Source organism: Rhyacophila brunnea, unplaced genomic scaffold, assembly GCF_057557595.1.
Source record: "Rhyacophila brunnea isolate RB1 unplaced genomic scaffold, BYU_Rbru_1.0 scaffold_168, whole genome shotgun sequence".
Lineage (NCBI taxonomy): Eukaryota > Metazoa > Arthropoda > Insecta > Trichoptera > Rhyacophilidae > Rhyacophila > Rhyacophila brunnea.
The window spans coordinates 386,753-389,331 of NW_028232825.1; positions in this window are offsets into that span (position 1 = coordinate 386,753).

Genomic DNA, 2,579 nt, shown 5'->3' on the forward strand with positions numbered 1-2,579 from the left:
CGACTGATAGCTAACATCTAAATTGAAACAAATAGTTTTTTCTCATGTAATTTACAAGAAATCATATATTTTTATGTGTGTAAATTCTGCATCCATGTTTCTATAAATACCAAGAGATCAATATGAAGAGCAACTAAAAAATGTTTATAGATATATGATGTTTGTCGAAATAGAACACACGGATTATTTATTGATGAAATTTATATCCTTAATATTGAAAGCGATTTATATTCGAAATCATATTCTTTACATAATTTACCAGAGGTTCTGAAATAAAAATACAATTTTTTCGTTTTTGCCTATGCTCATATTTAAAATCGCAACCTAAATTCACTTTAATTTAATCTTTTTGATTTCAAATGCCAGAAAATCTTAATTTATGTGCAATAATTAAAAATTTTCATTTTAGTGATTGATATTAAACTTAATTATATAAACTACCATAAAAAATTGCACTAACATGATTTATAAGATCCTAAAGGTGTATAATTTTAATTTAATGCAGAAATTAATCATTTTTTTATATATGTATAATATTTACTGGGTACTTTAAAAAGGTATTTATTGCTAAAAACAAATATAACGTACATTTTGTTTAATATATCATTGCAAAAATTACTACCCAATAAAGCTTAAAAAACTTATTGAATTATTCTTGGGGTTTTGCTGTAAATAGGCCATTAGTTAAGTCATCAACTTCCAAACCGTCTTTGCTGTATACTTCAATAAAAAGAGTGTGTATTACGATAAAAAATAATTGTTTTCAATCTGATATGCCTACCAGTGATAATTTGATTAAAAAATTGAATAAATTTTTATGGTAATTTTATCTATTTAGTGGCTAAAAATAACATTTATCCTTTACTAAATATTTCTTGTATATTTTTGACAAATTTTATTTGTAATTAACACAATTTAATAAAATAAACAAGACAAATTATCCCTCTTGTCCCCTTCAATTCTATGAATATTTTTTATTCAGCCTAAACATTTTACTATAAATAAAATCTTATAATATGTATCCTTTGTGCGTAATTAAATGAAAGAAGGTCACTTTTTTTATGATCTTTATTACTATCTATTAAAGTCTTAGCCAAATTATTTTTTATTATTTATAAAAAATCTAGACTTTGATTAACGTAATCATCAGTTTTTTGAATGGTCCATTATTGAATTGTATCGGGGTATATGTGACTAAAATTAGATGATAGTTACAATATTTTATTATTTATGGATTTTGAAATATAAAATTTGATATATTTTTTTTTAAATAATATAATAATTTCTATAGTATAAAATAATGCCATTCTTAGTAAAAAGTTATATTAAAATGGTAATTAATCACAGTTTAAATTTATTTAAAAGTCTTACAATAACAGGTATTTTATTATACAATAAATACTAAAAAAATCTTTTGAAATATAAAGGGTAATTCTTTGATAGCCTTTTTCATATTTAAAATTACAAAACAGTTTAACATTAAATATTAAAATTTAAATATCTGATTTGAATGGTGTAATATAAAAAGGATATATAATTATTTTTATTCTAAATATAAATTCAAAAAACTATAAACGAAAGACGAAAATGTTGTAATATCGTATATGCACATTTAGAATAATTACAGATTCAGATTGCACAATTGAAAATTATCGAGACAAGCACGTATATTATATGAAATAAAAATCATGAATGAATTATGTGCTTAAACTTTTATTCTGGCATATTGTGAAATTTACCTAGATTTTTTTGTTATATTTTATGATATTTATCGTCTTTTATATTGTGATATGAAATGTTTTTTATGTATTTATATATTTTTTAAAATACAGTTACAAGATGTAAAATACGACATAATTATTTTATATCTTATTTATGCCTTAATTTGAGAATTTTTTTAAGTGAAACTTTAATCGCTTTACAGAACCAATTTCATTTATACTGTTGTTTACCCCATATTATTATTACAGTTAAAAACAATAATTATTTTCTGTCTGAATTATTAATGCAAGTGTTTTCCTCAAATTTATCGTTAGTGAATACGCTTCTGCTTTAGTTGTAATAATCAGCTTCTTAATAGACCAACTATGGTGTTTAACAGTTTAGCTATATATTTACCTTTTATAAAAAAAAATACAAAAAACATAAAAACAATTTGTAAAGATTATTATTTCCTATTATATAAAAAATTAAAAAATATAGAATAAAATTAGGAAAAACTATGATTTATTTAATTGATTTTTATTTAAGGGCTATATTTATAGTCGTAATTTTAGTTTTTGTTCTCAGGCACAGCTTGCTTGATTCTCTGTACACACAGCGTATTTATACTTTCGGCTATCTTCTCCTCTCCAAAGTCTTCTTCAATACCCCACCTTCTTTCGAGACCTATTAATTCAAGGGTTTTTCTCAATCCCAATGTTTGAATATAACTATGATTTATTATAGGATAAAAAGTTTAAATGTATGGTTGTATTATCAGCTAATTGAAAAAAATTACATATATAAAATAAGGCAAGATAGGGCAAAAATTTTACTTAACATATTTAAATAACTGAAAAGTGAAACATGAAACGAGT